Source organism: Carassius carassius, chromosome 19, assembly GCF_963082965.1.
Source record: "Carassius carassius chromosome 19, fCarCar2.1, whole genome shotgun sequence".
Classification (NCBI taxonomy): Eukaryota; Metazoa; Chordata; class Actinopteri; order Cypriniformes; family Cyprinidae; genus Carassius; species Carassius carassius.
Window position 1 is genome coordinate 26,043,317 of NC_081773.1, and position 15,817 is coordinate 26,059,133.

The 15,817-nt window shown below is 37.8% G+C and overlaps 1 protein-coding gene across 1 annotated transcript in view; it reads right to left on the reverse strand.

Annotated features, from left to right (window-relative positions):
• Window positions 1–15,817, reverse strand: part of LOC132095475 (pre-mRNA-splicing factor CWC22 homolog) — a 51,615-nt gene that overhangs the window by 7,367 nt on the left and 28,431 nt on the right. The gene's annotated exons all lie outside the window — the stretch shown is intronic.

Sequence of the window (15,817 nt, forward strand, 5' to 3'; positions counted from 1 at the left end):
GATTATACAATTCTAACTAATAGTGACAGATTAAAACAAATTTTAGGCTTAATATTAAGAAATCTGCATTGTCCATATATAAAGAGCCTAATTATCCTAATTATTAATTATCCTTATAAATGCATTTTAAATACTTTAGTTTTTTACTATAAATTATATATACACCATTCAAAAGCCCAGGGTAATTTTTTAATTACACTAATATTATGAAATATTATTACCATTTTAAATAACGGTTTTCTATTTAAATATTTTGAATTGTAATTTATTCCTGTAATGCAAAGAAGAATTTTCCGCTCCCATTACTGACGTTTTCGGTGTCACAATCTTTCAGAAATAATTATTGGTGCTCAAGAAACATTTATCATCACAATTTTAAAAAGATTTACAATGCATAATATTTGACCTGTGATGCAAGTCTTTACTGTCACATTTGATTAATCCTTGCTGAATAAAAGTATTAATATCTTTTCAAACTTTGGACAGTCTAAACTTTGGACAGTAGATGTTATTTGAAAACAAGGGTGAGTAAACAATGAAAATTTTTGCATTGCCTTTATTTCTGAGACCAACACATCTCAGATATTAGCAATACAGCTATCAGTACAGCTTTCCAGTTTCAGAAGAAATCCTACTAGGGATGTCCAGATACCACTTTTTCACGTCTGATACCGATACCGCAGCTTTTGTTATTTGCCAATTCCCATATAAATTCGATATTTTTATTTTATTCTTGAACTAATACTACTACTAATAATAATAAATGGAAGCACTTTGCTCAATTAGCCACCTAAAAACATCTCACTCAAATGGAGAATAAATACTTCTCCAGTATTTAGTCCACAACAACAGTTGATTAAGAAAGACTGCCACCCTTTATTCAAACACTACAAAAAAAAAATAATAATAATACAGGTAAGTTCAGTACTTAAAGCTACCCACAGGTTTAAAGTTAAAAAAATTTAAACAGAAGCATGGTTGGGTGATGGTTGGGGGGGGGGGGGGGGGGGGGTAGGGTGCATTTGTTTGTTCGGGTGGGCGATATGGCAAAAATGACAAATCTTTTTTAGAAATATGATTTTATTATCATGATTGTTTGTCATGTTGGTTTTTCTATTTTGCAAGCTGTTTGAGTATTATAGCCAAACTAATATCCCTATGAAAAAGACAAAGCTTGTTACATTAAGGTAACAAAATATGAAAGTATGGCGGATATTTAGGCCAAAGTGGGAGAAGCTCTTTGTCATTTTATCTTTGTTATTAAAAAAAAAAAAAGAAAGAAAAAAAAATTTGACCAAAGATACACATTACAATACACAAATTAAAATAAACAGTGTTTTGCAGGTAGAATAGTATTTAGCAGGATCATTCAAATAATGCAATGAACAAGTAAAAATAAAACACAATATACATTGATCCTATTAAAGCAACCGTTTTAAAGTTTTTCAGTCAAGAGTATTAAGTGATTTTTCTCTGTGTTTGGTGTTTTATTAACATTAAAGGAATAATTCACCCAAAAATTAAAATAGGTTAGTCTTTTGTTTTTTATATCTTCATGTACCCACACAAAAATAGTTTTAAACCTGAATGAGTTTTCTTCTTCTGCTAAACAAACTCCATTTTGAAGAAGGTGGAAAACCAAACAGTTGCTGGTTCACAGTGACTTCCAGGGTATTTTTCCCCCTACTATCAAAGTTAATGTGGACCAGCAACTGTTTGGTTATAAGCTTCTTCAAAATATCTTATTTTGTGTGAAGCACAAGAAAGAAATTAATATATTGTAGGTTTGGGACAACATGTGAGTGAATAAACAATGACAAATTACAGTCGACAGCATGTAGCCTACTGTCTCTTTAAGACCTGCACACATCTAATATACAGACATGCATCTGTTGATTTCAGTTATTTACTTTCATTTTAGATATAACCAACTGAGGCTATACATAAACCTTGTGTTTTTTGACAGTATTTACACAAAACAAAACTTAGTTCAGTAATCAGGTGCTGTTTGAAGGGTTTTTAGTTTTTATGCACATGCTTTGTGTGTCAGAACAGCACACAAAAAAAACAACATTTAAATAAACAGTAGGGCTTTCTTCAAAAGCAGATCATGGAGACATTTTTATCATCCACGATAAAAAAATATTCATATCACACACCACTTCCCTCGGAAGAAATCGCAGACCGAGGGCAGACCGGACCGCAAGGGCACTTTAGCGTCGGAGGGGCAGGGGGGCTCAAATGGAAACGGCTCATTCGACCATTGGACTTTTTTTTCCTCTTTAAGGTTAAAATACTTCCATACTGCTGATATGGCTATTCTGTAAGTTAGCTATCTCATACTCATGTGACTATAATTGGCTACTACTGTTATCACGTGACAGGCTGTGCGCTTCGCAGCAAGGGAAATGCTCATATTCAAGCATTTAGGCGATGGTTTAAGCTAGATTTTCTCATGGTTTGTGTTAGATCGGTATCAGATCATATTTTTTTCTCCCCTCCAGTCTCGCGTTCTGGGCCAGTATCTGCACGATTCCGATGTCGTGGATCTGATCGGGACATTCCTAAATCCTACTATGGTTTTTTGGATCGTTTAATACCTATTCCTCATGTAAACTGCTCTAACAGCACCGACAGCCACGCTGGAGCACAAATCCATATTTTGGCATTGGTGAATCAATCTCTGATTTGCTCATTAGCATCATCCCTATTGCCTAAAGCTCAAATCATAGTGGAGCTTTAGAAATTCTGTCAAGGAAGGTGTCAGGTAAACCTCTTCAGCCGGAATCCCACGGTGGCCCTTTGTGTTGATCCTACAAACACAGCAAGCTTTGTGTCGCAAGCAGGGTTGCCAGGTTTACACAACAAAACCCACCCAATTGCTACTCAAAACTAGCCCAATCATTTCTTAGGGGGATCCCCTGGTAAAATGAGCATTTTATGGGGGAATTATCACATTTTTGGGGTCGCTTAAACCCATGGCAAAAGTGTTAAGTAGCCCAATTATGCAGGAAAGCTGCAGACTTGGCAGCACTGGTCGCAAGTTCAGTGACGCAGGTAGCAACGATTTTCTCCAGCCAATCCGTGATCAGCAGAGTTTACACGTCACGTTTTGATAACGGTACGGTTTCACTTGGAACCTCAACCCAGGTGGTACTAAAAAAAAAAAAGCACCAGGTACAGTACCCAGTGGAAAACCCCCCAAAAATGAATTGTACCTAGCCGTACCATGCAGTGGAAAAGCACCATAAGTGCAACATCTCACCCCTCTCCCCTCTGTTTTGACTGCTAGGATACATTATATCTAGAGAAACCAGAGAATGATGGACGGATTGTGATTGACATGAAGCTGATAGAAGGGTTTCCCTCAGGACAGACTAGTAATTTTTGAAGAGAGATATGAGAGGAAGGGAGCACAGGAGAGCATCCGTGATGTGAAATCTGTAATCGTGCACAGCAAGACTGTTGCCACAGATGACCGACCATCTGCTCTGCAAAGACTGATGGAAAAGAAATGGCGAAATGCAATTAGCTTTTATTAAAGCAGCAGCACAAAGAACAAAGAAACAATTGAAGGGTTTTAACCATTTAAAGAAACTTATAAACCATGTCAGACCATTTCATTTCCTCTGAAAAGAAATTGGCAAAGCTGTCAAATCGATCAAACAACAAAAGGTCTGAAACCCAGACAATCAATAACCACTTACCCTCTAGTATATCCACAACACAATAAAACTTCTATATTGAGAGCAAAAAAAATAAATAAATACAAAAAAATGGGGAAAAACTTATCACTTCTTTTGCTAAAACCCCAGTATCAAAAAATTAGAAGCTGAAACCTCACAAACAAACCAGCCTGACTTAATCACGGGCACACAGGGGACATTGAGTGAACTCGGTCAGATGCACAACAACATTGCAACAAGTAGGGCTGTGACGGTGGCTGATTTTTACCACCGCGGTAGTCACGGACTAACAACCGCCGGTGGCGCGGTGTTAAAAAAAAAAATTATATATATATACACAGACACAGACACAGACACACACACACACACACACACACACACACACACACACACACACACACACACACACACACACACAGTTGTGGCCAAAAGTTTTGAGAATTACATAAATATTGGAAATCGGAAATGTTTCTGCTTAAGTTTTTATAATAGCAATTTGCATATACTCCAGAATGTTATGAAGAGTGATCAGATGAATTGCATAGTCCTTCTTTGCCACGAAAATTAACTTAATCCCAAAAAAACCTTACCACTGCATTTCATTGCTGTCATTAAAGGACCTGCTGAGATCATTTCAGTAATCATCTTGTTAACTCAGGTGAGAATGTTGACGAGCACAAGGCTGGAGATCATTATGTCAGCCTGATTGGGTTAGAATGGCAGACTTGACATGTTAAAAGGAGGGTGATGCTTGAAATCATTGTTCTTCCATTGTTAACCATGGTGACCTGCAAAGAAACGCGTGCAGCCATCATTGCATTGCATAAAAATGGCTTCACTGGCAAGGATATTGTGGCTACTAAGATTGCACCTAAATCAACAATTTATAGGATCTTCAAGAACTTCTAGGAAAGAGGTTCAATTCTTGTAAAGAAGGCTTCAGGGCATCCAAGAAAGTCCAGCAAGGGCCAGGATCGTCTCCTAAAGAGGATTCAGCTGCGGGATCGGAGTGCCACCAGTGCAGAGCTTGCTCAGGAATGGCAGCAGGCAGGTGTGAGCGCATCTGCACGAACAGTGAGGCGAAGACTTTTGGAAGATGGCCTGGTGTTAAGAAGGGCAGCTAAGAAGCCCCTTTTCTCCAAAAAAAACATCAGGGACAGATTGATCTTCTGCAGAAAGCATAGTGAATGGACTGCTGAGGACTGGGGCAAAGTCATATTCTCCGATGAAGCCCCTTTCCGATTGTTTGGGGAATCTGGAAAAAGGCTTGTCCGGAGAAGAAAAGGTGAGCGCTACCATTAGTCCTGTGTCATGAAAACAGTAAAGCATCCTGACACCATTCATGTGTGGGGTTGCTTCTCATCCAAGGGAGTGGGCTCACTCATAATTCTGCCCAAAAACACAGCCATGAATAAAGAATGGTACCAAAACACCCTCCAACAGCAACTTCTTCCAACAATCCAACAACAGTTTGGTGAAGAACAATGCACTTTCCAGCACGATGGAGCACCGTGCCATAAGGCAAAAGTGATAACTAAGTGGCTCGGGGACCAGAATGTTGAAATTTTGGGTCCATGGCCTGGAAACTCCCCAGATCTTAATCCCATTGAGAACTTGTGGTCAATCCTCAAGAGGCGGGTGGACAAACAAAAACCCACTAATTCTGACAAACTCCAAGAAGTGATTATGAAAGAATGGGTTGCTATCAGTCAGGATTTGGCCCAGAAGTTGATTGAGAGCATGCCCAGTCGAATTGCAGAGGTCCTGAAAAAGAATGGCCAACACTGCAAATACTGACTCTTTGCATAAATGTCATGTAATTGTCGATAAAAGCCTTTGAAACGTATGAAGTGCTTGTAATTATATTTCAGTACATAACAGAAACAACTGAAACAAAGATCTAAAAGCAGTTTAGCAGCAAACTTTTTGAAAACTAATATTTATGTAATTCTCAAAACTTTTGGCCACGACTGTAAATATATATCTATATATATAATATATATATATATTAGTGATGTACCGAAATGAAAATTCTGCGCCGAAACCGAAAATTTAGGATGCACTTGCCCGAAAACCGAAACTGAAGCCGAAAATGGCTTCTTTTAAAAACGTATATATATTGCTTGGATTTAATGGATCTGAATTTAAAAATCACAATATAATAATCAAACTTTTATTAACAGTTACATAACAAAACATAAAATATTTTTTACAATAAATATAAATAATTATTTTTATTAATTATTCTTCAAGTTTTATGTTCCATCAAATAAAATAGTTTTTTAAAAATTGTGCAAAAAAAATCAACAATTTTGGAGATTTTTGCAGAACAAATGTTACATATTGCAACTTTGGTGTCCTCTCGTATAGGGCTGTCACTTTTGTGAAAAAAAAATCCTGTTCGATTTTTGAGACATAGGCAAAGTGTTCATTGAATCGTTAGTAAATTGCCTATATTTGGCGTTGATCCGTTTTTCAACGCCAAATATAGGCAAATCCACCGACAACTAAACAGGCATTAGGGCGAACGTAAAGAGGGCACTTGAGACGCGCACAAGTCAGCAATGTGGACTGCCATAACATCAATGAAAAACATTACTGAAGGCTACATTGATATTATGCACTAATAGGCTCTCTCTCTCTGTGTGTGTGTGTGTGTGTGTGTGTGTGTCAGAACCTGCAGTTGCTGTGTGACGCGCGTTCGCTGCGAGCGTATAGTGACGAGCTGGACGCGCTCCGAGAGAAGGCCGTTAAAATCGATTCCCTGTTTTCGTTTTCGAAACTTGTGTTGGTTGGTCCGATCGATTGTGCAGCTTTTGTGACAAGCTTTTTTTGATTGTGACAGCCCTTTGACATGCTTAATCTTTGATAGGCAGACGCATGATAACAGCTCGACCGTGAGTGAAACCTAAGCGCTTGCTCACGGATGGGAGGGGCGGGTGACATTCATTTTCGGTTTACGTTTTCGGCAGTTTTTTTTTATTTCGGCCCGAAACCGATAATGCCATTTCGGCCGAAAATTTTCGGTGGCCGAAATTTCGGTGCACCCCTAATATATATTAGTGTCAAAATTTGCTCGTTAACCAAGGCGATAATTTTTTTCAAGTTTAACGTATTCAAATTATTTTACGTAGGGGCGGGGGATGGCCACCCACTCACAACTACTGCTTCTGTCACTTTTTCTCATGACAAGAAGTGAATTTATTCAGTCGCAGACACGCAGAATGACTGAACAGGAAACTTTTCAGACACGCGCTCCACTTCACTTTATTATCAGGTGCAAGTTAAGCGAGCACGGACGGTCGTGTGCTCAAAGGCGGTGCGCGCTTCCTTTGTGCGTATCCTTTCATATCAAACTGCGAAATAAACTATATGCAAGCAATGTCGTGGTCAGTTAATTCATGGAATTACCAAAAAAGGTGATTAAAGCTGACTTAAACTGTGCATGCATGTAATATATTTTATATATATTATATACAGGATATATTTATATGCACGCCTAGAAATCAGCCCAGCACTGTCTCACTCATCTAACACATCCTATTTAATTTGTCAGTTTGTGTTTATTTGAGCACTTCTGTCAGTGAACGCCGCCTGCAAAATACTAAAATAAATATCAAAGAAATAATGCTTATTTAGGCTACAAGAAAGTAGCCTAAATAAGAAAGTTAAATACACCCTGTCTAACGAACGCGAGCGACGCAGCACGACAAAACACTCATTATAATCAGTGATGCTACACTGGATGCAGCACAACACGACATGATAAATCCCCTGTCCGGTCTGTGAGGTAGGCTACTGACTACTGACACAGAGTTCAAATGTCCTGTATAGACACTAGACAGACTAAACCTGTCCCAACGCGGTTGTGTTGCGTTGTGTGGCGTTTTCCGCCACCAAGCAAGCTCAGTAGCTAACTCCTCATCTGTCCGCGCTCTCTTTGAAATAGGAATCGTTGCCATATTTCTTGTTACCATCTTTTATTTAGTGCAGTCTCGTTTGTATTTGGCCAGTTTGGAGAAAGCCTCACCAAACCTGCCCAGCCAACATATTATGGATCACGAGAACTTGTGCAAACGCTGATGGGTGACATGAATGCAGATGACTCCAGATCGGTGAGGTGGTATTTGCTTTCCCAACAAGATCCATCGCCCAACACTAAATTAATTTGCTGAATATATAAACTATTTTCCTGCGCTCAAATCTGCCAATCTAAAGGAAACGCTGTGTTTGAGGTAATTTGTTAATTACCATAGACTTAGAATTTGCAACTATTACAGTTATTACACTTATATACAAAAAATTTGTATTATGTTTGTGACGTCACGTGCACTACCGCCGGTGGCAGTAGTCAACCGCGGTAGCAACCCACCACCGCGGTGACGCGGTTGTCACGGCAACCGTCACAGCCCTATGCCTAAGCGCACAGGGCTCAGCAACATAACCTTTTTCTTTTTGCGTAAATTAGTGCAGCCCGACTCTTATGCATCTACCCATGGGTCGGGCAAAAACAAGCTGGAGAGTGAAAGCTCAGGTGAAGAGCACAGTGAAGGAGAAATTTATTTTCCATTACCCCTGTATGGGGTGTGAAATAAACTCCGCACATACAGAATAAATATTACATGAGATTTTATAAAGATGTCAAAAACACAGGCACACCGGTACCATGTTGATTCAACACTGAAAAAAGAAAGAATGGTATTAACTTTTAATAGCAAACAAAATCTTTATTAGTATTTAGTGTAATTTCACTGGTTTTGGAATAATAGTAAAATACCATAATATGTTTGCAGATATTTAAGAAACATGACCAGTTAACATACTTGTTTATCTGAAAACAATGTGACAGTCAGTTATTCTCCTTTGAAAATGTGCGTTCCGGGCCGGAATGTCAGTCTCGGGGTTTTTTTGGGTTTTTTTTTTTTTAATAAACAAGACCATTAACAGTTTACCCAATTATATTTTGCCGCCCTGGGTTGCCAGTTGGCTGAAAACACAGCAGATTTAATTTCATTCATCGTTAAGTGTGCTCGTTCCTGTTGGTGTCAGCAATCTGGCAACCAGTTTGTGCATCAAGTCCCATCCATCCATTGGCGCATGCGCACGCAGCGACTGGCAGTGAATGAGTGTTCAGCGTCCTCGTGTATGTTTGATGACGTTTCTTTTGGTTTAGTGTCTTAAATGTTTTTATCTGTTTATGTTTCTACTGAAGGAGTGCTCTTAAAGTTTTATATTTAGTCGAAATGGATGTTTTTTATCTTTTTGCATTATGGCTTGTGATGTACTGGATGGCCGCCGGTAAAACTTGCGGGGCTTTTTGCCAAGGGAGGACAACATATACGAGAGAGACATTGTTGCAGCTCAAGAACAGTAACCCAGCTCGGGAAAATCTAATGTTGAATGTACCAAATTCGATTCGAAGGGATTACCAGGAAGCAAGGGACACGTTAAAGAAAAGGAAAAGGGGCAAACGAGGCGGCGTAAAAACTCGCCTAAAGAAACAGCGTTTCACCCGGGCTCCATTGCCTTCGATGATTATGGGAAATGTACAATCACTGAGGAACAAAGTGGATGAGGTTGTATTATGGCATTTACTGAAACATGGCTCACAGAGTGTGACTGGGACGTCGATTTGTGTATGGATGGATTCAGAGCCCCTTTTCGTTTGGATCGACTATCAAAGGTGACGGGGAAAACCCAAGGAGAAGGGGTATGTTTGTATGTCAACAAGCGATATTGCTCATGTGTTACTGTCAGAGAGCGTATTTGTACGCCTGATGTAGAACTTTTATCGGTGTCCTTGAGACCGTTTTATCTACCTCGAGAGTTCCCTCAGATTTTTATTACAACAGTTTACATTCACCCGAAGGCGAACTCCGTGTCGGCTACTAGTACAGTATTTGATGTTGTACAGAGGTTACAGTCAATCTCACCAGAGGCACCAAATTTCATCCTTGGTGACTTTAATCATGTCTACCTAAAACAGACTCTTAAAACTTTCCATCAGTATGTCTCCTGTCCGACCAGACGGGGAAAGCATTTAGATCTGTGTTATGGATCGGTGAGAGGTGCATACAACATACAAATCTATTCCTCTGGCCCCCTTGGGCTCGTCAGATCACAATTGTGTCCATTTGTTGCCTATATATAAGACTGTTTTAAAAAGGGAGAAAACAGTGACTAAGGACATCAGAGTGTGGTCAGAAGATGATGTCTCCTGTCTACAAGACTGTTACAGCTGTACAGATTAGGACATTTTTAAACAGGCCTGTGATGACGATTTGGACTCATTGGTGGATGTCACATGCTCATATATGGCTTTTTGCAGGGACATGTAAAAAAGTCTAAATCTATTCCAACAATAAGCCTTGGGTTACTAAATCAGTAAAATCCTGTTTACAAAGGAAAAAATTTGCATTTAAACACGGAACAACTATGGACTTGTGGCTACTAAGGATTTGAAGACTGAAATCCTTAAAGCTAAACAAAGCTGTAAGGAAAAATTAGAAAATAAGATGGCATCCAAAAATCCTGGCTCAGCATGGGCAAATATGAAAACCATAGTAGGCCTTCAGAACTCAAACTGCAGCAATCAGGTTACTTTAAATGGTTTTAATTCTGATTTTGAACTGGCAAATGCACTAAACTACTTTTCCTGTTGTTTTGACAATTTGGATTTCCGTTTGAGTTTCGTGTTCTGAGTTAAGTTTTTGTAACGCTGTGTGTGACCTCGAGTGCCCGTTCAACTTCAACCAGCCCACACAACTACGCGTCTTCAGCCAACGCCCAACCACGGGCTTCCCAAGACGTCACTTCAGCGACTACTGAACTTCCAGCCAAACAGCGACATCAGGGAAAAACCCCTTTCAACGACAACAACAGGAACACAGGCAATGTACCTTCAGAAATTTGTACTGGTGTATCTAATATAATTTTAACCTCATTGAGGAACTCAATGCGAGGGTTAATTAAGTGATTGATGGTTGTTCATGTCTATGCAATTTCACGTATTGCTGTAAACTTGGGATTCCACATTTCCATTCTCTTAAACTCATCTTTCCCTAACTTTCGATCTTCCTGCAACTGGTGTGAATGTGTGAGTGTGTGCGTTCATGTGTTAGATTAGTTTATATGTCTTAGATTTATCTAATAAAACCTTATTCATATTGAAAAGAGAAGCATCTTGTGTTTTGTGCTTACAAGTTAATATCTTAAACTGCCGATCCTGTTACTGTGCTAATTGATAGTGTTTTCACTATACTTTGGATATTAATTTCCAGCGCAGATTTGATGTTAAACGGCTCGTTCAGTGAATCGCAGTGATCAGCCGTGAAACAGTGATTCTGTTCAAATTCCCTTTAAAATCTTAAATGATTCCCTTTGAGCTAAATTGACCTGTTTCCCTTACATTAAACAAAAAATAATTTGAGCAATTATCCTAAATGAAAACAGGCCACAGAGAAAATCTAGTCATAAATACTAAAAAAGAGACACCAAATAAACAAAATTCTGAACGGTCATCCATAACCCTCTCTGCACTTCATGCATTCTCACTCCGTAAACAAACACAATGGCAGCAGAAGCTCTTTGTGAAATTAATCATTACTGGATTAGCGTCTCATGCAGTGGAATTATCTCTCCGCTAACTGAATGTAGTTGTGATTCATTCTGATGCACTCAATCCATACGTTTGTACACCATGTGGCCGAGGCAGAAATGTGGCTGAATAATGAACAGGCCATCTGTGAAATCCCATGATTCATTCTGCACTTCTGATGTGTTTATTGCTCACAAGACTAATAATCACACCATCAACTTCACTGCCAGACAGCGGCTGCTCAGTATCAATTTTCGTTGGCTTTGCTAATTTTCACTTGAACCTTGTCGAAAGTGTGCACTATGAAACATTTTACAATCCTCCTCTGAAGGAAACGAGAAGACTGGCTGTGATGTTTTCAATACATTCTGCCGTCGACATTTCAATGTAAACATCAACACAGCAAGTTAAACCATTTATATTTTCAGACGCCAAGGGTTGGCCTTCACTTTTCTGAGGGTGAAGTGTGAAATGATCTCTTTAAACTGAAGGCTGAATAAGAGCGAATCATCTCAGCTTCATGGACCTCAGTGCAGACAGAATATTTAATGTGACATGAATGAAAATGAGGCTTCCTAGTTTTCACATCCCAAGTTTCTTCTTCCACTAGAAGTTAGTGACTGACCTACTGATGCACTACTGTTCCCTTTTACATTAAATTATTTAAAAGTGACAGTAAAGCCCTTAATGTTACAATTCTTATTTCAAAATGCTGTTCTTTTTAATTTTGTGTTCAAAGAAATGTTCCATGGTTTTATATAGTTTTCAACACAGATGATTTAAAGTTTAAGCACATATTCAGAATATTATAATGATTTCTTAAAGATCACGTGACACTGAAGACTACAGTAATTCAGCTTTGCATCACAGGGATAAATTACAATTTAAAACATTAAAATGTAATAAAATAGTTAAACGCATAAGGGGCAAGGACATGTAGGACCTTGGGAATGATGGGAGTTCAGTAGATCTTCAGCCCTGTAAAGCTCTTGTCAACATCTTGTGTGGAAACTGGAAACCAAACATGGGGTGGACTTCTTGCAGACTATAAACAAGCTCCACCCTAACGGAGACACCTGCCAATCAGTAGCAGCTGTACGGAATTTAAAGCTACATTCCACCTTTTTATAGACATCTTTAAAACATGTTAAAGTGAATGACCTCATCCAGAGGGATTTTCCTAAAATAAAAACGTTCTTTCACCATAAATGTTCAACTTGAAATTACAGCTATGAATGTTAGGCAAACTGGGTGTTTTACAGGGTTTCCAGACTTTTTGACTAATGAATTCCATGAAAATAAATGAATGAATACATAAATACAGATAAGGGATTAAGCAACATCAACAAACAGAAACTATTCAAATTCGGATTGAATCACTAAGTAATCATTCAGATGGACCATTTTCAAATCCCTTATATTTCCAGGTTCTCCATGCAATTTAGGAGCAAAGACTGATCACTGGGTAGAAACAGCCATCACTGAAAACTCAAGGACGGTTTATTCTACACTCTAAACAAGCGACTGCGTTCGTTGCGTCTCATTAAAGGGAATGACCTTTAAAGATAAATATGCCATAGTACATCAATCATACGACTAAAAAGAAATCAGGCTGAAAAATCAAATCAGACAAAAATGTATTAGTTTTCAGTTACGTTACATGTAAATGTCATTGAGATGCCTGTAAAAGTGTACACTTAATTGGCTGTATGAAACCCAAGCCAAACTTTCAGATTTCTAGTTTCAGATGTCTAGTTCCAATAATAACTTATTTATCAAACATTGATGTTAAGGAAACCAGAGTAGTCAACGTGTTTCCTCATGTTGCACAGTCACTGGGGGGTGTGAGGCAGGCTCAGGTGTGTGTGTGTGTGTGTGTGTGTGTATATATGATGACGCAGAGGACTGAGCCATGTTCTGCCAGTTCTGGCTCCAGAGACAGATTTGAGTACATCCCACTGCTAACAAACTGGCAAACATAAGCACTTCTTTGCAATGAGGTAATCATTTACACATGTATTTCATGATTTAAATCACTTAAGAGCTGCATTATCAGCTCAATAAAGCAGTCTTGTCAATTTGCTTAACGTTTCTAAACAGTGTACGGAAACAGCTGTAAAAAAAAATAATAATAATAATAACAATAATATTACCAAATAGCCAGAAATTATATAGTATAGTATAAATTTCATAATTTTATTAAATAAAACAAGTAACACTTCACAATAAGGTCCTATTTGCCAACAATTAATGCATCAACTAATCAACTAACATGAACAAAGAGTAAAACATCTGTTACAGTATTTAATATTTATCTTTGTTAATTTCAGTTAGCTAAAAAACTGTTAATTGTTGGTTTATCATCACTCACAGCTGTGAAATAATATTAATAAACCATTATATATATATATATATATATATATATATATATATATATATATATATATATATATATATATAATATTGTAATATTAGCACTGTCAAAATTACTGCAGGGGATTCATTTTTTCAGTTTTACGCATAAAAAATATTTAACGCAATTAACGGGGGGCGGAGCTAGGGTTGGCCACCGCACTCACAACTGCTGTTTCTGTCTTTATTCCCCTTTCAAGAAGTGCACTTATTCAGTCGCAGAACGTCTTTACGAGGGTTAAGGTAAAAAAGGTTAAAAGATTAAGAGAAAATATAATGCGTGGCAGATCCACGTCATGTTTAGCAGCGGCAGCTCTTAAAGAAATAGCAGTCATAAAATAGCAGCTAATAACCAGCTGCTGTGATATCTGTTCATCAAAGAGAGAGAGAGAGAGAGAGAGAGAGAGAGAAAATAAATCAATAACTAATATAAGTATTCATCTATATTTAATTTAGAATTTAGTGTTTGATCAATTTCTGTACATTTCTGATAAAGGGCACAAGTAAATATGACATTATAATGGGTTTATGTGAAGATTGTTTTAAGTTCACTCAAAATTGATAGCTCTCAATTATACTGTAATGTTGAATGGCTATAATCAACGGTAAAATTTTAGGGGGAAAACTATTTCATAGACACATCAGTAATATTGATATCAGTGATACTGGCCTTCAATCATAAAAAAAGATGCCATTAAACAGATAAAAAATATACTGTATGTCGTTTTTTACATTAATTTGAAGATTTAATGTGGAATTATTGCAATATAAATGTATATTAATTTTTTTTATGTTAGGTGAGATTAATCACGATTTCAGAAAAATTTGTAATTAGTTAATTTCTTTTAAATCGATTGACACCTCTAATTCAGATTTTTCCACAAAGCAAAAAAATGAGAAAAATCCGACATGTAAATATGGCATTTTTGATGTCGACTTAAATTATTGGCAAGAGCCGTGCAACCTGGCACCAACAGAAAAAAAATCCTTATTGCCAAGATTTATTTGGAGCTGATAGTGGGCTGTAATGATGTCACCCCCACAGCACAGCTGACATATGTTTGTATGCTGGGGAGTGAGTAGATGTCTCTCCCCCTCCTGAGCCTGTGCAGAGGGCTGGAGTGACGCGATAAAGACGACATTTGTAGGATGCTACCCCTGTTACACAATCTCCCTCAGGCCTGCAAACACAATGTTTCCATCTTGTGCACCTCACTGGCTCTTTTCTCAAATGGCCAAAAGCAGCAGATGTGCTGGTGAGGGTGAGGGGGCTCTATTCTATTTCGGGACATTTTTACAATCCCATCTTATTTGATACAGTTCGACTTAGCGGAAGTCATTTCAAAAGGGTCAAAAAACTTGATGATCCCAGCCATGCATTTTGTTGACATTACATATATGCTCCGGGGAAAACATACAGATTTATCTGTACAGCACAAGCTAAACAAGACAGTCTATATTTGGAATAAGAAGGCAGAGGAGACTCAGGGGATTGAATCCAGTTATCATCCACATCTCTCTTAAAAAGGTCAAATAGACTGATTAACAGGCTGAGAGCTAAGAAAACCAATGTGTTCAGAGAAGGACTGAGCGATATAGCCAAGAACATCTACCTCAATACTTCAGCAATTTGATGACATCTGATACATAGCTAATATTTATGTATTTGTTTTTTTTAAATGTTGTTTTGTTGTTTTTTTATACATAGGAATCATTTTGTTTCATTGCAGCCAATTAGATTCACAATATTAGTAAAGAAATACAAAAAGTTCATACATTTTCACTAAAGCTAAACTTGCACGTGACACTGCAAAAGACACAAGATGTGAACGCAAAACTCGAATATGTCTATCTATTGAGTTTATATAGAAAAACAATGGATAAGTAGTGCAAGTGGAGTGGAAAAATTTGTTCTGCTTGAACGGACCCTTAATCAACTAAAAATTTACCCTTTTTCTTCTTTTAAATGTTTCAAATACAAAATAAATAATTCTAATTCTAATTGTAAAAAATTCTCATTGTGAAGAGAAAAGGGATTGTTAAATTCATCTTAAAGTCTATAACCACTCATTATAGTTAAAATTGCAAAGAGATTTAGCAAATATTCAATATTTCGTCCAAC